This window comes from Zophobas morio, unplaced genomic scaffold (genome assembly GCF_036711695.1).
Source record: "Zophobas morio isolate AGI-343-1 ecotype UQ-CSIRO unplaced genomic scaffold, CSIRO_AGI_Zmor_V1 ptg000014l, whole genome shotgun sequence".
NCBI lineage: Eukaryota > Metazoa > Arthropoda > Insecta > Coleoptera > Tenebrionidae > Zophobas > Zophobas morio.
Window position 1 is genome coordinate 11222511 of NW_026972119.1, and position 25287 is coordinate 11247797.

General features: G+C 31.5%; 1 long non-coding RNA gene across 1 annotated transcript in view; it reads right to left on the bottom strand.

Moving 5' to 3' along the window:
* The window catches only part of LOC135129277 (uncharacterized), a 399410-nt gene that overhangs the window by 233470 nt on the left and 140653 nt on the right, over positions 1 to 25287 (bottom strand). Inside the window, exon 2 of the long non-coding RNA XR_010280545.1 lies at positions 15405 to 15454. This is a non-coding gene — a long non-coding RNA (uncharacterized LOC135129277). The remainder of the gene's footprint in view (positions 1 to 15404; positions 15455 to 25287) is intronic.

Here is a 25287-nt window from a genome sequence, read left to right on the forward strand (position 1 = left end):
TTATTATTATTATTATTATTGGATCTCTCTGCACCACGCGGAGCCTCGAAGAAGCAATAACAAATGAAGGTGTTCTAGGATTATTAAGTAATGTCTTCATTACATGCTTTCCGATTATAGTAATAGTAGGTATATTATTCAGGGAACGTATAACGACGGTAATTACTTCACAGTAACTACCATTCATTTATTTGTTTTTGTTTTTTATTGAGTAAAAATTGGTCGAAGGTTGTTTCGATAGAACTTCCTGAAGTGTGGCCCAACAAATCCCACTTCTTTGAAAAATTATAAACATTGTTTGCGATTTTTGTTTTCTGATAACCTCTACACATATAGTAAAAAACCAGTGGCGCAAATATAACTTTTGGGTTTATGTTTCCTCTATTTTTTTCAATTATTCGATTTTTCAATGTTTCCATTCTATAATTTTTTATTTTTTCAATTTTAATCTTTTCAGTCTCTCATTCCTTCAGTTTTTAATTTGCGATTTTTCAGTGTTTCATTTTTCTGTTTCTTTAATTTTTCATTTCTTCAAATTCTCAATTTGCAATTTTTCGTTTCAGTTTTTTATTTTCTTTATTTTACAATTTCCGATTTTATTTTTTTTTTCAATTTTAATTTTTATAATTTTCTATCTTCTATTTTTATTTTGTTCGTCAGTTTTACGATATGCAACTCTCGAATTTTCATTTTTAAATTTTTAAGTTTTTCGATGTTACAACTTTTGGATGTATCAATTTTTAGATTTGCAATTTCACGAGTTCTCAGGTTTTCGATTTTTCAGTTTTTATTTTTTCAATTTTTCGATTTGCAATATTTCGTTTCAGTTTTTAATTGTTATTTTTTAATTTTTTTGCTTTTCAATGTTCTGATTTTATAATTTGTTTTTTTTTCCAATGTGGAGTTCTTCAACTTTTGGATTTTTCAATTTTTCTATTTTCATTTTTCGTTTCTTCAATTTTTGATTTGCAATTTTTCTAGTTTTCATTTTAAATATGTATGTATTAATAACCATAATTTTTAAAAATTCTCATTTTTTCAATTGCACGATTTAAGAGTTTTTCTATTTATCAATTATCGGATTTTAAAACTTTTTCATTTATTCGAATTTACAATTTTTCGATTTTTCCAAGTTCCGATTTTATATATTTTTTTTTTCAATTTTTGTTTTTCAAGTTTTCTATTTTTATTTTGTTCTTCAGTTTTACGATATGCAACTCTTGAGTTTTCATTTTTAAATTTTTAAGTTTTTCGATTTTCCAACTTTTGGATGTATCAATTTTTAGATTTGCAATTTCACGAGATTTAGGTTTTTCGATTTTTCAGTTTTTAAATCTTCAATTTTTCGACTTGCAGTATTTCGTTTCGGTTTTTAATTCTTATTATTTTAAAAATTTTTCGGTTTTTCAATGTTCTGATTTTATAATTTGTCTTTTTTTTCAATACGCAGTTCTTCAATTTTTCTGATTTCATTTTTCGATTTTTCAGTTTTAGATTTTTCACTTTCTCGATTTTTCAATTTTTCGTTTCTTCAATTTTTGATTTTCAATTTTTCTAGTTTTCATTTTAAATATGTATGTATTAATAACCATAATTTTTAAAATTATCACTTTTTCAATTGTAGGATTTAAGAGTTTTTCTATTTATCAATCATCTGATTTTAAAACTTTTTCATTTATTCCATTTTTCGAATTTTAATTTTTCAGTTTCCCGATATTTAACTTTTTTTCGACCTTTCATCAATGTTACAATTTTTCGACTTTACAATTTTAACGATTCTTCAATTTTTTGATTTTTCAAATTTATGTTTTCATTTTTTCGATTTTTCAATTTTAGATTTTTAAAACTTTTGTTTTTCAATTTTAGACTTTTCACTTTCTCGATTTTTCAATTTTTCGTTTCTTATGTATTAACAACCATAATTTTTAAAAATCTTCACTTTTTCAATTGTACGATTTTTGAATTTCTCTATTTTTCAATTATCGGATTTTAAAACTTTTTCAATTATTCGATTTTTCGATTTTTAATTTTTCAGTTTCTCGAAATTTAATTTTTCAATTTTCCGATCTTTCAATGTTACAATTTTTAGACTTTAAAATTTTAACGATTTTAAAATAGAAAACTATTTTACAATTTTTGGGTTTTCCAATTTTTCGGTTAGATTCGTTTTTTATTTTTTCTAATTTTTCAATTCATTATTTTTTTTTATTTTAAGTTTCTCGATTTTTAATTTTTCAATGTTTCAATTTTTCATTTCTTCACTTCTTCGATTTGCAATTTTTCGACTTTCCACTTGTTCGACTTCTCAGTTTTTCGTTTTTTTAACTTTAGACGTTTCAATTTTTCAATTTTTTGTTTCTTTAATTTGTAATTTGAAATTTTTCTAGTAGTCAGTTTAAATAGATAGGTATGTAATACGTAATAACTATAATTTAAAAAAATAATAATTTTTCTATTTAACGATTTTAGATTTCTTTTCAATAATTGGATTTTAAAACGTTTTCATTTCTTCGATCCTTCAATTTTTCGATTTTACTTTTTTAGTTACTCGATATTTAACTTTTCAATTTTTCGATTTACAATTTTTGGGTTTTCTCATTTTTTGATTCCATTCGTTTTTCCTTCTTTTCAAGTTTTCATTAATTTTTTCCGATTTTTAAATTTCTTTCTTTTATTTTTCAATGTTTCAGCTTTTCCTTTCTTCAGTTCATCGATTTGCAATTGTTCGAAGTTTTATTTTTTCGATTTTTCAGTTTTTCTATTTTTCAATTTATCAGTGATTCAGTTTTCGAATAAAAAAAATGAAAAAAATTGCAAAATTGAAGAAACGAAAAACTCAAATATGGTAAGATAAAAATTGAGAAACTTAAAATTGGAAAAAGTGCAAAGTCGAAATACTGAAAATTAAAGAAATCGGAAAATCGAAAAATAATACTGAAAATGGAAGAATTTAAAAACCGGAAAATCGAGGAATTGAATAATCAAAGATTGGAAAGATGAAAAATCGTCCCATTGGTGGTGGGGATGATTAGCCAAATTTTGATTAACGTTTTACCATCTACATGATCCTCTTAAAATACATACAAAATTTGACAATTGGTCCAGCAGATTATGTATCTAAAAAAATTAATAGAGACGACAGACAGACAGACAGATGTACCTAAGAGGTCACATAATGTCAAGAAAACATGAAAGTCGTCCGATTGACTCAATTACTATATGTACTTTATTAGCTTGCGCTCAGAAAGTAAAAATGGACAGAAAAGTATAGGTATTTCTTGCGACTGGTCTCCACCCGTGCTAACCAAACTATTCCTATCTACTGGAGTATGAAAAAGTAGGTCCCCCACTTTCATCTGTCTATGTGTTTGTCGTTTCTCTGTGTCGATTTTTTGATTTTTTTGTTGATGACGTCATCACACAATTTTGTAGTGCATATGTTGCACTGCAACCTTAGACCATTTTTTTTACTAAATATTGAAAGCAAGGTTTTAAATGAGGTGATTTTAGACCGCAGATTCTATATTTTCCATTTTGACCGCAGCACCACGCCAACGTTTGAAGTGTCTTCCTAAGGAGCCAATTCTTTTCTCCCACATCGTAAACTGTGGTCGGAGTTTGCTCGGACTCCACCCAGCGCAACCACAACCGATGCTAATAACAATAATTGAAACGATAGTGCACTATTATTGTCAATAAGAAACCAGCGTTACGCTTGAAACGCCATGCGAAACGTCCGTACGGTACTTACAGAAAATGTTACTACCTACTTGAAATTGCTGCAGGCTGCTGAGTAATTTCTTTGTTGTCACATTACTGCATCAAACCCATAATTTGTTCTGCGCGAAGTATAAACATTTATGTGTGCACGCAAAACTAACAGCGACATTTTCATCGACACAGGAAAATGCACAGAGGTATATTTTACGTTGAATAAACGTTTTAATCACGTATAGTAGCCGGTTAAATAGTGAAATGTCATTTTTTGACATTTAACGGGCAGAGCGCGGAACATATGCAGATTGTGTATCGATTGTTGCTAGTACGGTACCAAAAACTGTTAGTATCGGCATGATTTGAAATAGCGAATTCATTGTAAGTTGTATATTTTTTAATATTTGCTTATGATTATGACAATTTTTTGCATTATAGATATTTAATAAATTTTAATTCTGTTAAAATTTCAGTTTCAAACTTATGAGGTTTATTTTATTAAATATTAAATGTGTAACATGTTTTGTGCACTTTTGATGTATGTGTATGCACACATATTGATCGAAACTGACATTTCTTTTTCCAGAATTATGAAGTTGTCCTTATTTTTAAAAAAGGAAAGACTGAGTAATTAGCTAACTAATATAAACGTTCCTTTTTTCAAGTATCACAAGGCTATACTAATTTTTAAAAAAGGAGATACTAATTTAGAGCACAATTTTGCTCCATTTCGATTGTTAAGGACTAACCCCGCTTTTAAAGGTAAATTAACTTTGAAAATTATTATCTTTAAAAAAAATTGGTTTGGTTTTCGAATTGGCAGCTAATAGACAATTCGAGTTGTGAACACATAATTGAGCTTGTGGAAATACATAGTTCCATTGATAAATATGCCGCACATTCTCAGCTTCATAATTATATAATACTAGGATTGCTAATATACTTTTAACAACAAGCTTTAAATTTAGTAGTTCTGCTAATAACTCATTAAATCTGAAGCTCTACTCGTATATTAAACTTCAGCCTCTCACTACAGCTTTGTCTATAATTACATTAAAAAAATTGACTAGATCATACCTTTTATAGTATCGCGGAATTTTAACTCGTTTGTGTCGAATTTTTTGTATTTCTTTTTTTTTGTCTTCTGTTTTGTATTTTATGACTTACAACAAATGTCATATGTAAGCACGTAGGTAATATTCATAATAAAAATTATTATGCGTAAGGGTTATTCAGTACAATCTGTGCAAAATGAATAACAATCCTTTCTATCCCGACTTATTATTGAGGGTGTTTTGTTGAAAAACTTTTTCGACGCATTTCAACTGAAATCGCCAAATGTTATGACAAACCATTTAAAGATATTTACCAAAGTTGTGTTATTTTTCCTCATACCTACATTTTTACAAATTTTGATTCTTGATTAAAGAACTGGTGTAAAGTTATTTAGCCAGAACTTCATTCCTAGTACCTGAAGTACAGTCCAAGTTTTTCGAAAAATTGTAAAATTTGATTTTGCGAAAAGTTATTTCTTATGATAACCGCTATAAATTAAAAAAAAATATAGATAATATCTGCACAGTATAAAAAAAAGTGGCCCATGAGAAAATCGAACCCGCGATGTTCGTGTTGGTAGCACGATGCCTTAACCACTCCGCTATACGACATTGCTGTATGTTCCTCTTATACTGTTTGTCATATATCTAGGATTTTTTTTTTTTTTGATAAAATGTGGATACCAGGGTTTTTTGGATTAAAAAAAATAATTTTCAAACCGAATATTTTTCAATTAATGCTCCGGGACATAAATACGCTACATTGTTGACGTTAGTACGTAGAATCCATATCCCTAAATTTTTTGACAAGCTTTTCAAAAGCAAAATTTTTAGATACCTCTCCCCCTATGAAAATTTCTGTCAAATTTCGACAATTTTCAAAATTTAACTAACAAAGATATTTTCTTATAGATTTCGACCTACAGAAGTTAGTTTCGGCCCTTTTCTTCGAACTCCTACGATTTTTTTAGAACCGACTACTGAAATATTGCAATTTTTTTGACTCAAAAAAATTGATTTGGGACTTTACAAACGCTATCAATTTTGAAACAGTACGTCGAAATCTATCCCCCAATTTTTTGAAAACTTTTTCACAAGCAAAATTTTTCTGAAAATTTTGACCATTTCCGAAACTTAACTAAAAAGACATTTTCTTATAGAATTCGACCTACAGAAATTAGTTTTTTCGGTATAGATACGTAACCCACAAATATTCCAGGAGTATGGTATTTTATAAAATTTAAGTAGCAATGACCAAGCAAAATTTTGAGGTGACGTCATCAAATTATTGGAGGGGATAATCAGACAAACAACAATCGGTATGATAATTTTAGATATATTGTCTGCCTAATAAATATCAACATAGAGGACAGCAGACGGACACCGTACACCTATTTCTCGTACCCTAAGGGTCAGGAAACGCCGAGAAAACATGAGAGTTTCCATTCGCCGGATGGATCAAATGACAATATTTCCTTAACTTACTCTCAGGAAATACAAAGGGGAAAACGATATTGATACGAGCTTTTTTTTAATCAAAAATTCACAACTACACCATTCCTAAGATGGTGCTTCGGAATTTTGGATAAAATTTTTTACCTTAAACTCATCGTCAATGACAGCGATCGAAGTGACATTCGTTAGAGAAAAGCCTGGAAGCGGAGGTCGCGAACGGCAATCCGAAAAGATCCCGATGGCGATCGGGTTTAAATAGAGACCACCTTCGGGAATGAGGATTATTATTCAGTTGATTCAGTCAGCGAGAAGTCCAGTGAACGAATTCCGTTGCGCCGGAATTATTTTGTACATAGTCACTGTGTAATCACTCTTCTAAATTCGAGTTATTAATTAAGAAATAAATTGTTGAGTTTTACGCATGCCGATTTTATTCACCGATCAACGTAACAATATGTACGAATAAGGTTTAAGCTTACATATACAGTGTGGCTATATTTAGAGTTTGCAATTTGACTCATATTTTTCAAATAAAATACGTGTATGTTCCAATATTTTTGAACTTGTTTCCAAACAAACCTATCCAAATTTGGTATCACAAGAAAACTTGTTGAGAGATGATATATTTTTTTTAATTAGCGTTAGTATAAACAGCAATAACGAAATCAAACATAAGCTTACTTAGAGATACGCTTTAAAATGTTCAATAATACGAAGTGCCCTATTTACGAAATATTTATAAACATGCCAAATCACTCAATTTTTACACATTTGTCAGTGTAATGCAACTGGAATAAAAATTGTACGAAAATTTCCAGATATTAATCCATCTTAAAATATGGTGGAGTTGAAATTTTTATAGAAGACCGTTTTTAGAAAAGTGAAATATAGTGAAAAATAGTGTATTTGATACGATTTTTACTTCCCGAGGGCAAGCTAATGAAGTATTGTACTGTTTTCTCGACGTTTATAGAGCTTAGTACGGAAAAATAGGTCTGACGTTTCCGTTTGTCGGTCTTTTGCTCCTGGTTTGTCTGTGTCGTTTTTGATTGGATAGATAATCACAAGCTAAGATAAGAGTGATTTTGGCAAATGAGATATCCTTTAAAAAAAAGAGGGTGGGTGGGCGGGGTAAATAGCTGCAAAGATAAGACTGTTTTTGGCAAATGACATACCCGCTAAGAAAAGAGAGGGCGGGTGGGCGGGGCTAGTACCTGCTAATATAAGAGTGATTTTGGTAAATGTCACCCTCAGAGGAATGGAGGTTGGGTGGCTGCGAAAATAAGACCAATTTTAGCAAATGAGATACTTTCCAAGAGAAGAGAGGGTGGGTGGGCGGGGCTAGTATCTGCTAAGATAAGACTGATTTTGGCAAATGACGTATCCTCCAAAATTTTAAATAAATTATTATAAGAAAAGACACTAAAGGCTCCAAAGCACTTTCAAATTCTTTCCAAGCAGGAATACCTTGAACCTCACGATTGTTTAAAAAAAGCGGGGTCCCAAAATTACCTCAAAAACGGGTCAGGTGAGAATTTTCCAAAAATATGTAGAACACCAAAGTTCCCCAAATTTGTTTTAAATAATTTACAAAAAAAGTCTCCCTGGTCTCCCAAAATAATACACCATGGATACCCAAGAGTCTCCATGGAGTTTCCCGAATTAAAAAAAAAAAAACTGCGGCACTCGAGATTTTTTCAAATTCATAAAAAATTAAACGCTAATAAAGGCTGAAAAGATTTGTTCAAGTTCATCCAGTAACAGAACACCAGACTCCTTTAAATTTGTTCGAAAATAAAACACCAGAGGACTTAAAATTAACTGCGAACATTTTAAACGTAGGGTTTTGAAAATGAGTTTGATTCAGAATTGCCCCTAATATGTCATTCGCCAAAAGCAGTCTTACCTTGGCAGCCATTTACCCCGCCCACCCACCCTCTTTTTTTTTTAAGGATATCTCGTTTGCCAAAATCACTCTCAGGTACTAGGAATCAAATGCTAACCAAATTTTTTCTAATCATTCCCACCGACAATTTGATGACGACGCGTTTAAATTTTATAAAATAATATTTGTAGTTTATGAATACGTCTTGAGTTTTTACCCATTTAAATTTTTCGGAAAAAACAATTCAAATTGCATCATCACATTTTCTATCAGTATAAGAGCACTGACTTGTGTGAACTCTCGTGGCCATGTTGTACATATATGTTGATTTACTAAGGCGAAAGTTGCTGGTTCGATTGACGGATCACATTTTTTACACCGTGATTGGTATTACCTATATTTTTACTTCCCGAGCGTAAGCGAACAGATTGTAACAGTATTCATCAGGCGACTGGCGACTTTCATGTTTTCTTGACGTACCATGACCTCAAGAGCACGAAAAATGTGTTCTCCAGTTTCGGTTTATTTGTCGTCTGTGTTGATTCTCATTGGATAAATAATTTCCGAAACTACTAGATCGATTGTTGTCAAATTTTGTATGTTGCCTTATTAGGAATATCGTGTAGATGGTAAAACGCCAATCAGAATGTGGTAAATCATCCCCACCAATAATTTGATGACGTCTGCTCCTTGTTTCGCGTAATTAACATTATCTAAGCGTTATGAAATAATATACTCCTGCACTTGCTTTTGCTTTACAAATCTACATTGATTTGTTTTTTATTATTATATTTGGTTAATCTTTAAATTCGTATTGTTCTTTACACGGATAATACGGACTTGTACAAGTGGATCTATGACTCAGTATTAGCGTGTAGGTGAGAGGTTCTGGGTTTGAAGCCGGTGGGCGGCAGCTCTTTTTTTATTAGATGAAATAAATTTAACAAAAATTATTATTCACTCTCTAATTTTTTATTGATGACATTAAGGACAAGTCACCCTATTTTCTTAGAAATGTGAGAACAAAAATAATGTTTTAACTTGTCTATATTTAACATTAATAAAATAAGAATCATAGTAATAATATTCAGAACATTTTATTCCATTCTAGTTCAAGTAATAATTTTAGTTTTCTGTTTTGAAAAGACAAACTCATTCAAATCAAATTGCTACGTGCTTAATCGTGACATTCTTTCGATGTATAAACATAAACAATCGAAGTTAAGCATGTACACTGACGATAATACATCTCTCCGTTGATGATCTACATTAAATATATTTCATAATGTCCACACGTGTACGGACTTTATGCCAAGGGTTGCGGAGTGTCATTTTTGTCACTGGCTTTTATTTATTGCAGATAATTATAAACATTTTTAGGATTCACATTTTTTAGACAATAAAAAATTTTCTTGTTAATAATTTAGCTTCTCAGAGACACAGATGAGTAATTTTTAATAGCACCTAAACGTGCGTGCTGTCTTCCTTAATAATACACTGCCCCGGAAAATTAACGCAAAATTTTAAAATTTCATTTTTTTTATAATCTTGTTATTTTTTCCACTTTGGTCCCTAATTCGTAATTATTAAATCAAATATAGAAATTCTAGAACAAAAATCGACGAAAACAACAAAGTAATGATGACTTGGGAAAAAATATCTTATTTGATAATGCTGTAAACGTCGGTCAGTTAGAATTAATAACGTGTATTGCCTCCTGGAGCATTGATAACAGCTCGCATTCTTCGTGGCATACTTTTAATCAAATTTCTAACTTCTTGATAATGTTTATTAAAATGATACTTTACTTTTTTAACAAAAGAAAAATATTTTTTAACAAAAACAGTGACACATGTATTGCCTTTCTTTTTACGTGTTCTTAGTTTTTGTGATAAATAGTTCTTTGAATTGTTTTTAATTTTTAAAACGCCATGTGCAAAATACTATTTTAAAATTTTGCGTTAAATTTGCGGTGCAGTGTATAAAAATATTTACGAATGAATCGTCAGTGAGATTATTAAGGTTTGTTTTCTAATGATAATCATATAGTCTCGCTGCGAAGGTAAATTATTCTGAAAAAATCAACTTCGAGAGTGCAAGCGCATAGAGTACACCAAAGTTAGTGGAGTGAAGGTGTGTTTAAAAAAATTGGTCTAAAGAGTTTAGACAGTACTTCCCTCGCTGTCGGAAACTTGACGACTGCATGCCTATTGTGTTTTTTTTCTCATTACATTTTTGTAGTGGGAATTTAAAAAAAAATTGCGATGACGTCATCAACATTTTTGCAAGGACACGTATATCAGTTGGGATAGATGTAGTGTAATACTAAGAATAAAATTATTATATTCTCAAATTTTCGGGAAAATGAATTGGGTCGTTTGAATATTGATTTGTAATAATCAATAAAATAACGAAACAATTTACTCACGTATACCTACGTATCAGAGGCAACTGAAAATCGTGTATGTATAAACATTGTAAATTTAAGATGACAGGCGTAACAGCATACGTGAGAGCCAAACACAGAAACTGTAAACAAAACGACCGTCGGTTTTATTGCTTCGACTTCCGCTTATTATATAAAACATTGGGTTTTATTTTAATTCTTGACGGTGAAATTCACAATTGGTTGATTATAAACATGTGTATTTCACATTCGCGGAATCAAGTGAACGCATAAAACAAATGCAGGTCTGTAATGTTAAAGTCGATGTAAATAAGCGTGCTACCCTTATGTTTCAACCGAGTTTTTCCTTTAACAAATTTTGTGTCTACCAAATTGGGTTGGTTGGGGTGTAATACTAATAATAAGTGTTGCCTTTAATTTAATCAATAAAATAAATTGACTTCATTAATTCTTTTGAACCACCTCTTAAGAAAATCTAAAAAATATGAATGGAATGATAAATCACAAGTACAAACTCATCATATTTTTTGCATTTTAGATAGGATTTATTCAGCAAAATTTAAGGGTGACGTCATCAATTTTTTTAGGAGGGATGAACAAATACATTTTGAACAAAAGTTTACCATGCTTATAATAACTTTAAAATATTCCCAAGATTTCAAAGCATTCGGTTTTGTAATTCCTGATTAAATCGATAAAATAAATTCACGCCTTCATTAATTTTTTTGAGTCACCCTGCATATGCAAATCCAAAAATATGAATGGAATGATAAATCACAAGTACAGACTCATCATATTTTGTACATTTTAGATACGATTTATTCGGAAAACTTTTGAGCTGACGTCATCAGTTTTTTGTAGAAGATAACCAAATATATTTTGACTAAAAATTTATTATGCTCTTTATAACCTTAAAACATCTGCAAGATTTCAAAGCATTCGGTTTTGTAGTTCCTGATTAAATCAATAAAATAAATTTACGCATTCATTAATTTTTTTGAGTCACTCTGTATATGCAAATCCAAAAAATATGAATGGAGTGATAAATGACAAGTACAGGCTCATCATATTTTGTACATTTTAGATATGATTTATTCGGCAAACTTTCGAGCTGACGTCATCAAGTTTTTGGAGGGGATAAGCAAATATATTTTGACTAAACATTTATTATGCTCTTTATGACCTTAAAACATCTGCAAGATTTCAGAGCATTCGGTTTTGTAGTTCCTGATTAAATCAATAAAATATATTTACGCATTCATTAATTTTTTTGAGTCACCCTGTATATGCAAATCCAAAAAATATGAATGGAGTGATAGATCACAAGTACAGACTCATCATATTTTGTACATTTTAGATATCATTTATTCCACAAACTTTTGAGCTGACGTCATCAAGTTTTTGGAGGGGATAAGCAAATATTTTTTGACTAAAGATTTATGATGCTCTTTATAGCCTTAAAACATCTGCAACATTTCAAAGCATTCTGGTTAGCAGATTAAAAATTAAATTTCAAAATGTTGTTTTATAATTTTGATTTTTTTTCCAAAAATCTGGACGTTTCGGGTGAAAAGTCGATTCAGAGTTGTAAACTACATGTGTAGGACTATGTTATTTTATACAATTGAAAACCCATTTACTATGTACAATTTTGAAGTGACGTCATCGCTTTAGTGGTGGGGATGATTCGACAAATTTTGGTTAGCGTTTTACCATCTACATGATATTCTTAATATAAGTACAAAATTTCACAACAATCGGTCGAGTACTTTCGGAGATTATCTGTCTAATAAAACTCCGGGACAACAGACGGACAGACGGACAGACGGACGGACAGACGGACAGACGGACAGACGGACGGACAGACGGACAGACGGACGGACAGACGGACAGACAGACGGAAATGGGAGACCTATTTCTTCGTCTTCTAGGGGTCATGAAAGATCGAGAAAACGTAAAAGTAGAGAGTCGGCCGACGGACTCGATTACAATACTTCCTTTGCTTACGCTCGGGAAGTAAAAAATGAATCAATTAACTTTATTCATTAATTTTTGATAAAAATTATCACCAAAGAAATCTGACATGACTGAACCTGCCCTTACCTGCCGGAACCTGACTTGCCTGAACCTGACCTGACCTGCCATGACCTGATAAGCATGCGATCACCGCCCTGGGTGTGAGGAAAACATTGTATACATTTTTTATTACTAGTATTCCACGTGTACTGCACCCGTCGGAATTGCTGAAATGTTGATCGAAACATTTGTCAATGGGAAAACTTTCTAAAAACATGCACAACCTTGCACATTTTCAGTGCATTCATACTTTTGGAGCAATTGTTTGACCGTTCACCCGATTTCCCCACACTCCATGTCAGATCAAATATATATAAACAAATTTACAGAATGTGTTTTCATAACACAATAGGGAATTATAGGTGATTAAAGTACGAAATATTATTGAATTCAGAAAACAAGCTCTACAAGGATGTCTAAAAAAATACAAACAATCGTATTTTTACTTCTCAAGTGCAAGCTATTTTTTAAAGTATAGAAATTATCACAAATAAAATTTCGCAAAATCAATTTTATAGTTTTCCAAAAATAATCTTCCATCTTCTTTTTAGATTCGTCAAAATAATTTTAAAGTCACCCTTAACTGAGCTGTACTCAGAAATAACATAAAAGTACGTATTTCGTAAAGAATGAGTTCATAAAAATGTACTTTAAATATAAAGCATAATTTTTCTTTTCCTTATATACTTAATAACGGATAATAAAGATAAAAAAACACTATTCGGTGTCAATTCGAAAATTAAAACCTGTACAGGAAGCTTAATTAATGCAAAATTATGTACTCCGCCCTAATTAAAATTTCGCAAAAAAGAAAATTGCATTTCAAACTTATCCCGGAAATGGCTTTGATCTGGAAGGACGTCCAAAACGAGGTAAGAAGTTGGGAGACGCGGGGGGCGCGCGTTTATCGGATCGATGTAATACCAACCTTAGCTTTTTGAGAACACAAGCTCTTTGCCGCGATAAACTCTTATTGGATTACCAACAAATACGGGTAGTAAGTCTTTTCGAAAGGGAATTTGTTAAAAAACGAAAACACAAAACGTCAATATCGCTCGTGACTGGAACAGAATGAAAAATGTTTTGATTGGAACATAATCATGTTAAATGACGTTTCCGGCCATTAACGTGGAAAAAGTAAAGAAAATACTTTAAAAGCTTCACACAATTAGGGGCCTGTTGTAAACATAATCCTGTTTTCGCAATATCCGGCAATTGCAATTTTTTGAGTACATTAATTACAAACTGTGAAAACGATGCCATTAACTGGTCTATTTATAACGTAGTATCTATTGCAAGTTCTGTGAAATAGTTCAAACGTTGTTATTATGGGAGCTGAAAATGTCCGTAAATAGTGCCAGTACTTTGAAATAGAACTAATTACATGCAATCCCACAGTTTCACACTAAAAAAAATTAAACGTATAACGAGCGCCATCAGGACGCATTTGTTCCCCCTGTCGTTTTATTGATTGGTCTGTAATGGATATTTTGCGGAAAATCCCGCTATTAGTTCTTGTCTTTTTGCCGTGGGTGTATGAGAGTTTCCAATGTGGTCAGAAGTTTGTTACAAAGCAAACATACCGCTAATTGGGTCACGTGGATCATGTTTTAATTGTCGACATGTTTGTGTAGAGACTGTACCCTGCGTCGTGGAGCTCCAGTTACGTTACCAAGGGTTTTCACCCAACTGCAAAGTTTTCTTGTTACTTACAGAATTTAATATGAGTGCTTAGAACAAGCCGAGCGAAATTTCTATAAATAATTAACACGGACCTTATAAATGAGTCACTCAGACAACACGAACTTAACAACAACAATTAAGGATGTTGCAACAAAAATGTATCTAATTCTTTCTGAATAGCGGCGCCACAATTGTGCGTGGAATAATGGTCGCGGATAATAACAGTGTCCGCCTTAATTTGTATGAATGAGGCCAACATTGCGCCAAGACACGTTAACGGCGATTAACGTGCCGTATTGATCGCGTTAATATAACAGAATATTGGAAAGTTCTACAATTGACAATCAGGTCTTTATGTTTGTGGAGCATTTCGCTTTCAGGCACTCTTTTCACTACGGCCGAGTCGGATAATACGTATTAACGATCGATATGATAAGCACACAGCACGCCCAATGCGAGATTACTTTTCAATCAGGCGTCAAAACGCCCACAAAATTTCACTCGGCGAGGAATCAGTGAAACTGCAGTGATGACCATAAACGGGAGGACCGCTTTTTGCCTAAAATACATTGTTTCGAAGAAACCGAAAACAATCAAATATTCATAATGTAATTTAAAATCTTTTTCATGCAGCTGTGAAAATCGATACTAACCAATTCACTACTCTTGAATATTAGAACATGCTTAATTATTCTATCGGAGTTTCTTTAAACACGGTTTATGAATTATGAAAGAATAAAGAAAAGTTATTGTTAGATTGTCATTCAGCATTTCGAGGCTTTAAACAATGGACTATTAGCGGTCCCCTATAATCGGTTTTTTGTAGTGTATAGCATATCGTAGGATTACGGGAAAGTATTCCTTTCTTATTATAGTGGTATTTCAATATAGAATTAACTGTTATGGTCAAATGTAGTCAGCGTAAGCTGATTATCTGATGATCGGCTTTAGCCAGTGGCTGAAACAATTCCTTTTAAGAGTAGTAAGAAATCGTAATTCAGTACAGTTACAACTTTTATTCTTGCTTAAAACATTACTTATATTGTTATTTACGTAAATTATAAGGTAAATTATAGGATTATATTCAAATCAAAATTTAGAACAGCTGACACTTAAAACTACTACTTACCGTTTCAAACAAACTGTGCTTTTCCTCGTTTTTTGTTTTCTGTTGTATTCCTGCAAAACAAAAAAAATACTTAAGTCTATACTTAGAAAAAAAATTCTCTCACAGTTTCGCTGAACAAGTATTTTATTTTTCTATAACAAAGTGTACTTAAAATAAAATATATAAATGGACTAATAACCCACTCGTATAGATGCAAATTATTTTACACGTTTTAAATAGAATTTACTTCCTAAATTGTGTCAATCAGTTACAAATATTGAACGTTCCTGCAAAAATGATAGGAGCTGTCGAGGAAATGAGGCCGAAACTAACTTTTTTAGATCGAAATTTGTGAGAAAATGTCTTTAGTTCGTTTAGAGAATGGTCGAAGATCGACCGAAATTTTCATCGGAAAGGGAAGAATATTGCGAAATTTTGATTTTTTAAAAAATTCCCAAAAAAATCATGAGGGACATAGATTTCGACATGCTGGTTCTAAAAATATGGCGTGTTTATAATCCGTCCCGCTGTAAGATTTTAGAAATATTTGGTTTCAAAATCAATTTTTGTAACAGTTCCAAAAATCGTAATATCTCAATAGGAGATTCTGGGAAAATGGTATGAGTTATCGTAGAAATGTGGCCGCAGTCTGTAAGAAAATGACTTTGATTAAGTTTCGAAAAATGGTTGAAAATTAGCAGACATTTTCATATGGGAGACTTTTGAAAACTTTTGTTTTTGAAAAAGTTGTCAAAAAATTCCCAAAAAATTTAGGGATACAAATTTCGAAGCGTTGATTCAACAAATATAGCGCATTTATGGTTGCGTAGCAAGATTTTACAAATACTCGAATGAAAATACATTTTTTTTAATCCAAATAAATTACAATAATTCAGTGGGCGATTCTAGAAAAATGATGAGTTTTCGAAGAAATGAGGCCAAAAATAACTTATGTGGGTCGAAATCTATAAGAAAATATCTTTGGTTAATTTTCGAAAATGGCTGAAAATTGACTAAATCTTTCATGATGAAAAATTACGCTTTTGGAAAATCTCAAAGTCCCAAAAAAATCCAAGTATAAATTTCGACGCGCTGAATCCAAAAAATTGCGTGCTTCTGACCCTGAGGCAAAAATTTAGAAACATTCGGTTTCTGTTTGAATTTTGTTAAGCCACAAAATTGGAATATTCCAATCTGTGATTTTAGAAAAATGGTAGAAGTTATCAAACAAATGAGACCGAAAATAACTTCTATAGGTCGTAATCTATAAGCAAATTCCTCTGGTTGGGTTTCGAAAATTTTCGAAAATTGGATGAAATTTTCGTAGGTATTGAAAAATATATTTCTTTTGAAAAAGTTGTCAAAATATTCCCAAAAATTTAGGAACATAGATTTCGACGTGCTGATTCCAAAAATGTAGTATGTTTATGGGCCTGAGACAAGATTTTAGAAATATTCTGTCTGAAAATCTTTTTTTTGGAAATTCAAAAATTGCAATATTTCAAAAAAATGAAGATGAAAACAGTTTCTGTAGATTGAAGTGTATAAGAAAATGTCTTTAATTGTCTTCCGAAAATAATCTAAAATTGGAAGAAAACTTCAATCAAAAACGAGAGTTTTGAAAAATGTCGTTTTTCAAAAAACTGTCAAATACTTAATTCTCAAAAAAATCAAGGAGATAGATTTCGACGTGTTGATTCCAAAAATATCCGGCGTTTATGGTCCCGGGCAACATTTTAGAAATATTCGTATGAAAATATATTTTTTGTTAATCCAAAATAAATTACAATGTTCCTATGGGTGATCGTAGAAAAATGACAGCAGGTGCCGAAGAAATGAGGGCGAAAACATCTTCTGTAGGTCGAAATCTATAAGAAAATATATTTAGTTAATTTTCGAAAATGGTCGAAAATTGGTTGAAATTTTGGTAGGGAAAAACATTGAAAAATATTGCTTTTGAAAAAGTCGACAAAATATTTCCAAAAAATTTAAGAATATAGATTTCGACCTGCTGATCCCAAAAATATAGTATGCTCAGGAGCCTGAGGCAAGATTCTAGAAATATTCTATTTGAAAACCAATTTTTTTTAATCTAAAAAATTGCAATATTTCGAACAAATAAAAATGAAAACAATTTCTGTAGATTAAAGTGTATAAGAAAATGTCTTTAATTAGCTTCCGAAAATGATCTAAAATTGGAAGAAATTTTCAAAGAGGAGAGTTTTGAAAAATGTTGCTTTTCAAAAAGTTGGCAAAAAAATCAGGGATATAGATTTCGAAGTGTTTATATAAAAATATGCTGCGTTAAAGTCTCGAGAGAAGATTTTAGAAATATTCTGTTCAGAACATCTTTTTTGTTTTAATTCAAAACATTGCAATATTTCAACAGACGATTCTAGAAGTTATTGGAGAAATGAAGATGGAAATAGCTTCTGTAGCTTGAAGTCTGTAAGAAAATGCCTTTGATTAGCTTCCGAAAATGATCGAGAATTGGCCGAAATCTTCATAGGGGAGAATTTTGAAAAATTTTGCTTTTGGAAAAGTTGTCAAAACATTCCCAAAGAAATCAGAGATATAGGTTTCGACGTGTTGATTCCAAAAATATACCGCGTTTATGGTCCCATTTTATAAAATATTCTTATGAAAATGTATTTTTTGTTAATCCAAAATAAATTACAATATTCCTTTGGGTGATTGTAGAAAAATGATATGAGGACGAAAACATCTTCTCTAGCTCGAAATCTATAAGAAAATATCTTTGGTTAATTTTCGAAAAATGTTTTGCTTTTGAAAAACTTGTCAAAAAATTTAAAAAAATGCAAGTATGGATTTCCACGTGTTTATTCTAAAAAAAACATGTTTATGTTCCCGGGACAAGAATTTAGAAATACTTTCGGTTTGTTTGTTTTTTTTTAATACAGAAAATTGTAATATTCCAATGGGAGGTTCTAGAAAAGTCTTAGAAGTTATCGAAGAAATGAGGGCGAAAATAACTTCTGTAAGTCGAAATCTTTAAGAAAATACCTTTGGTTAAGTTTCAAAAATGGGCGAAGATTATTTCAAATTTTCATAAGGAAAAAGATTCAAAAATATTGCTTTTGAAAAAGTTGTCAAAAAATTACCAAAAATTTAGGGATATAGATTTCGAAGTGCTGCTCCCAAAAATATAGGGTGTTTATGGGCCTGAAACAAGATTTTAGAAAGATTCTGTTTGAAAATCAAATTTTTTAAATCCAAAAATTGCGATATTTCGAGGAAATGAAAATAAAAAAAATTCTGTAGACTTAAATCTACAAGAAATTGTCTTTAACTAGCTTCCGAAAATGATCGAGAATTGGCTGAAGTTTTCAAAGATAGTTTTGAAAAATTTTGTTTTTAAAAAAGTTGGCAAAAAAAATACTAAAAATTCAGCGATATAGATTTCGAAATGCTGATTCCAAAAATAGGTATAATTTATGGTCCCAATACAAGATTTTATAAACATCCTTTTTTTGATAAAAAAAAAATGTACAATATTCCAGTGGGCGCGATTCTAGAAAAATAGTCTAAGTTATAGAAAAAATGAGACCGAAACTAACTTCTGAATCTATAAGAAAATGTTTTAGTTAAGTTCCGAAAATGGTCAAGAGTTCGCCGGGGTTTTGAAAAATTTTGTTTTTGAAAAAGTTGCTAAAAAAATCCTAAAAAATTCAGGGATATAGATTTAGGCGTCCCGATTCCGAAAATATATATATAACTACTTGTGGTGTCCAAGTAAGATTGTAGAAAGAAGTATTCGGTTTCGAAATCAATTTTTTTAAATACACAAAAAAATGCAATATAACAGTGGGCAATTCTGGAAAAATGGTACGAGTTATCACAGAAATGAAGCCGAAACTAACTTCTTGTAGGTTAAAATTTTAGGTTTCTTATCATAAAATCTGCAGATACATAGTTTAAAATATGGACAGAATGCAAGAGGGCAATTATAGAATCGAACAATTTGCACATTATAAAATAGAAATAGGATCTATTCAACAATGTTTTGGGATGACGTCATCAAGAAAATAGACACATTTTTATTAGCGATTGACCGTATTTTAAAACGTTTATGAAATTTCAGGACAGTTGGTTTTATATTCTCTGAGATAAAATATCAATTATTTTCCAAAAATCTAATATCAAAGGTAAACCACAAGTATAGAAGCAGTGTGTATTTAATAAAAGCGCCACGACATTCTAAAACGGGAGACCTAATTTTCCATCTCGTAAGAGTTAACAAACATTGAGAAAACATGAAACTACTCATTCATCAAATAAACCCTATTACAATACTATCTTAAGCTACATTCTGAAAGCAAAAAGGTGAATTAATATATAATAACTGATCACTCATTTCATAAAATTTTTCTTAGATTTCATTGATTTCTTGCCGTAGCGAATGCGAATATCGTCATTTTAAAGCAACGAAATTTGCATTTTTCTTCTCGGTATTTTCAGCAGTTTCTCAAAAAAATCACTTTTTTATACAGTGATCACATTAATTTTAATTTTACAAAAAATTATCGTTTAGACGACAATGTAAACGTACACGAACGGCAATGCACTCTTCATTGTTTTAATTCCGCGAACTTAAAAGCTCCCCAGTTTCGTCCTTTTATATTTACGTCTCCTTTTCAACGCTACAATTGTTTGAAATTAATTGAACAAGACACAAAGCCAAAAATTACTGTCTTAATAACACAATAACGACCCTTTCGTACAGATGAGGTTCTAAGTTTAAAGCCGAAAAATATATTTATTGTCTTAAATTTGATAGAAATGAAGTAGTAAAAAGTCAATTTAGTACAATATAAAAAATCTTTAATATTTTTAATAACAAATTAGTCAAAAGAAAATTGAAAACACTCTGATGATGAAACCATGACCTCTTGGAATTCTTTATTATGTTAAAATTTTATGGTAGTAGGATGCTCGAAACTTGAACAAAATAATTATAAAATTATTATTGTTCTTTAGAATGGACTAATATATCGTCAAAAATTTCCAATTTGATTTGATCTCTATTTATTTTATTATCTTAATCACTCATGTTTTCATTTCATTTCACCAACACAGGAATTGTGGTAAAATTTGCAGAAGCAAATTTGCCTAAAGGAAGTTAACTTATTGAACTGACTTGTTTCAACAATTTTAAACATTTCTTTGAGTTGTTCATCGACTCAAATGTGTAGAAATAACAGTTTTAAAATAAATACTTGTACGTGTAACAGTAATTATTTTCCGTTTGATCTTCAGCATTAATAATTAACTTAGTAAGTAGTTACAATAATATCGATGTGTTTCTATATTCGAAGTTCGATAAATAAACCCCACGCACCTTACCAGGATGTAAGAAGCTCGAATACGTCTGTCAAACTCGTTTCGGTGAGTTGTGGAAATTGATGATTATTCGTTCTTGGCCGGGAAATAGACGAAGTCGAATCATTTACCCTAAAAAAGAATTTTATTTTTCCCGATTCAATAGGAGTAGCTCCTTTTCCAAAGTTCAATCAGGAAAAATCCCCTAGAAAAATTGATGGCCTACGCCGCTGGGATCGACCCCGACCTGGATGATGGCGCTTCTATGGAGTGGGCATAAAACCCGAAAAGGCCGATTTATTCTGTATCGCAGTTAATTAAAGTGGAGCAGTTTAATTTAAATTGAATTAATCAGATAAATACCGAAATTCACCTGAACGGGGTATAATAAAAAGCGAGAGTTTATTGCGGGTCGTGCTGTGTACCTTATTTCCTTATAGCCGGAGGAATAATTAAAGGTTGTTTACGTTTTCGTCTGCAGGACGAAATGGGCAACCGCTAGATAGTAGAAACGCGCGATCTACCTACACGCGGATTCACTGTTTCCCTAATTTATTGTGTACTTTGGGTCTATTGGGGAGTTAAAACTTGTATAATTGGCTGCACTGGTTCGGAAACAGATTGCCTCGACTATGGGGAAATTTGCCACAGGCCCTTTGTTTCATTTAAAAGGGTTATTTTACATCGGGGACCAAAGATAGTGACTTGTGCTTTAATCTCTGAGAGAATAATGGGCTTTCCTCATCCGTCCAAAGCTCACAATAAACTTACACGAAACCGATTTCGCTAATTAATAACAATAGTAATAACAATGCTTTATTGCTTTACCATTGCGGAATATACAAATTTTCCACTAAACATCTACATATTTATCCCTTCCGTAAATTCAATGACGTCATCTCAACAAATTATTAAAAAATATATGTGGTGTCTTGAAATGTACCAAAATTTGGCGACTATTTATGACGAATATTAATTTGCGTGATCGTGTGTGAATAAAATTAGTGTCAGCATTACTAATTAATGATTGTGAGTGAAACTGAGCCGCTTTGATTTTTCGGTAGACCATATGGACGCAATCGCCCCATAATTTAATCCGGTGTCCTGTACATGTCTTATTATCAATTATTTATAGCTTTATTTTGGTCGGGATTTATCAGCTCCAAAACGTGACATCCGTTACTGGTTCAGTGATTTATATATATTTCGGTAATTTCAATTATAATTTCCCATAAATTTATAGCTTTCGATTACAATATCGTAACAGCCCTATAAATATAATACAAATTTTTAATTGTACTACAGATAGATTAATTAATTGCCGCTACATCTTGTAAACAATGCACTCCTTTAAAAGCGTCGTTTAAAGTTCAAAATAATAAATTACTCGGTATTTTTATCGTTCAAAGCTTATCTACCCTCAAAAACCTCAACCGGAACAGTGTCTTTGTTTTATACGAAAAATGATAGATCGTTCGCGGCAGCTCGTTAAAAATAATTGAAACATTTTTGTATAGAGTGGTGAAGAGGGTAAATTGCCGTTAAAAATCTCTGGGACACTTTGAGTATAATATCTGTCAGTTCATTACAACAATATATGAAAAATATGACAATAATCCCGCGCGGAAACATCCAACGTTCAACAAAATTAACCCAAATAACACACTGGAGGCTAAACACAAAAGCTGAAATAATGATCGTAACGACACTAATGAATACAGTGGTGTAGCATTGAATATCCAAAAGACTAATAACGATGTTTAATGGTAAATATTCAGTGCGCAATGTTCCAGTTCAAGAGCAATATTTATGCTTCGACCTCATTAATGGTTACGTTTTTAAAATTTTATTATGAAATGAAGAATCCACTCTTGTTTTTGCTACAGGTTATACCGTTATGCAGGGGTATAATCGTTTATCAATACGCTATAACTGATGAAAATGCTGCACTAATCTTCTAACGAACCGTAACTATGAGTTGATTTTTTAGTGTCAAGTATGATGTTGAGCACGAAACAGATTATTTCCTGATGCCATCAGCGCATCAATAAATATGAATAAACGGGAAAAATAATCATAATTTATCTTGGAGCAGGTGAATCGCAAAACCGATTATACCATCCCAACAGTCCAAATTTTATTGATGACTAGACAAAATATGATGATCATATCACGACGTCCGGGATATAATCGGATATCAATACGCGGTACAGCGTTGCAGTCGAATATTTTTAATATTTGGAACAATTTCAGAACACAACAATGGACAATTTGTAAAACAAGAGTTTGCAGATAATGGAAATTCGATTTTTAAATCGACAAAGTTTGCTTGACCTAAATATTTGCAGTTAAATGAAAGAATAACAGATATTTCCGTTGTTAATTTAATCACGAATGTTGGTAAGTTCGGTTGATGAATTTTCATAACATAGGACAAATTGTAATCTGAATTCTTCAGTAACGTTATTAATATTTCAAACAACAGAATGTATGCAATGTTTCCACATGCCACATTAGATATTCTCTACCTCTGCGTTTCCTTTCCTGATTTTTTCTCTCTCGTGTTACACGAAAATATCGATCGGATAACAATTATTGTGGTTACATGATATCTTGCTATCCCTGTTATTTTTCACAATTGTTCTTTTTCCGTTGTAGTTATTGATCCAGGAACTAATAATTTCATTTCTAGTGTAAAATGAAGTCATAGATGAGTAAGTACTTTTATGTGATGGCAGGCATCATTAATAATAATAAATAATTTGGAAGTCGGCAGACTAATAAAGCATTTGATGTATCTATTTTGGTAATGTTTGCTGGTCGTAATAATCCATTAAAACTCTACAGTGCTAATAAATAAAGCGAATGTTTGAAAAAAACCCAAACTGTCAAATTAAATCCGAGGTAGCCCCGAATTTACTCTTTCATTGTGAAACAATAAATCAATTCTTAATATTGGGATGCTGGTGGAACGTTTAATTTAAATGTTAGTATAACTTTTGTCAGACATTCTTAAATATTAATTGTACGCCGGTCGAAGCGGATCTATAAATTATGTTCGCGTTTTAGAAGCGCGTTATAAATTTTTAATTACAATAAAACTAACAATTTCTTTTATGGCCGACGACCATATATGAGCATGTCGGAAATTCAACGATATTAAAACATCCATGTAGGACGACACCTTTTATTGAAATTCCTGGTAGTTGGTGCACAACGGCGCATTCCTCCGAGTATAAAACAAAACTTAATTTATTCAGTTTTAAAATTCGTTAAAATATTTCCTGCTAGATAACTACTTCTTGTTGCATGCCGACCCACTACACATCTGACCGCCAATTAAGAGAGATACTTGAGTTTCTTTATTTATATAATTACAAGAAACGTTCAAATCGAATACTACTACTAGTTTTAAAAACGGTTCTAAATCAGAACCGGTCCCGAGCATCTTCATAGAACAAAACCCCGGGGTGATTCCACTTCTTGGTGAATGACACTGATTGCTCATCTAGGCTTCTTCGTTTTGCTCCTAGATGGCCAGCTCGAAACACGCTCCACGCTATCTACACAATAATTAATTTAATTAGATGCCATGAAATAACTGTGGATGTGATTTTGTCTCATTTTTACGTAATTATCTAATTAGATTTTACTAATTATCTCGGCGATAAGCCCTAACGTGCTGGCATGCTGTGTCGTGTGTTCACTGAAATAAGACCAACAGATACATAAAAACACAAGTTTTGCTACAACACGAAAAAGTAGCATGGAATTTTAAATCTGTTGCCATGTGTGCTGCTTGGAACATAGAGATACGGCTTTTTATAATCCACTTAAAACTATTACAACACAAATTTGCTCAAAAACATTCAGGCTATATTCTGCCTTACGCCACAAATATGCGGTCGGGAGGAATTTTTTACCACATACTTGCGTACCGATTATTTCGCAGATCGCAGAGTACAGAAACATGAGTTTCTAACATTTAAAGCTACCTAAAAATAAGAAAAAAAGACGCTTAAGTGACGTTTCGTTCTATGGTTTTAATCATTTATCGTCATTTTCTCGTCCATTTCAGGCCGTACGTAAAATTCGAGTTTTTTGACAAATTTTCACAGTATCAACTCAACTCTTCGCTGTTGTCAACATTTTATGAAAAAATAAATTAATTTTTCTAAGAATCTTACTTTTGAGACACCTGTAATGTTTGATCTTGTATCTTTTTTTTGTAGCAATTTTGGAACGCCTGTACTTATGTAGGATTTTTACAATCAACTATCATTTGATTGAAATACTAAAAATTTTAAACAAAATAGAAACTTTAACAGAACCTAAAATAAAATGGGTGAACAAGTATACATAATAGTTTCTGTTCATGCTAGAGCCACATCTAGAACAAATGGCATCATAAACGCGTAATAACAAAAATCATATTTCGGTATCATATCAACAATCAAATCTTAGTTGGCAAGTTATATCAATATCAATTTTAATGAAAGAGATCCTACACAGTCATCATATTCCAATAAATGTATGTATGGTGTATAGTGGCTACGAAAACTGT